The following is a 447-nucleotide window of genomic DNA, read 5'->3' on the forward strand; positions in this document are numbered from 1 at the left end:
CGTTTTGAAAAAAGAAAGTTCTCAAATAAATAGCTTTACACCTTAAGAAACTAGAAAGAGATAACCAAGCTAAACCCAAAGAGAGCAGAAGGAAGGCAATGACAAAGATCAGAGAATAAATAATAAAACAGAGACCAGAAAAACTATAGAAAAGATTAATGAAACTAACCATTGGGGTTTTCCCCAGTTTTATTGATATAATTGACATACAGCACTGTATATAAGTTTAAGATGGGCAGCATAATGATTTCACTTACATATATTGTGAAATTACAATAAGTTTAACATCCATCATCTCATAAAGATGCAAAAAAAAAGGTTTTTTTCCCTTGTAATGAGAACAATTAAATATACGCTCTTAGTAACTTTCACATACACCACACACCATACGGCAGTGTTAACTAGAGTCACCGTGTTGAATATTAGAGACCTAACATTTATCTCATA

Source organism: Ailuropoda melanoleuca, chromosome 6 (genome assembly GCF_002007445.2).
Source record: "Ailuropoda melanoleuca isolate Jingjing chromosome 6, ASM200744v2, whole genome shotgun sequence".
NCBI classification, from domain to species: domain Eukaryota; kingdom Metazoa; phylum Chordata; class Mammalia; order Carnivora; family Ursidae; genus Ailuropoda; species Ailuropoda melanoleuca.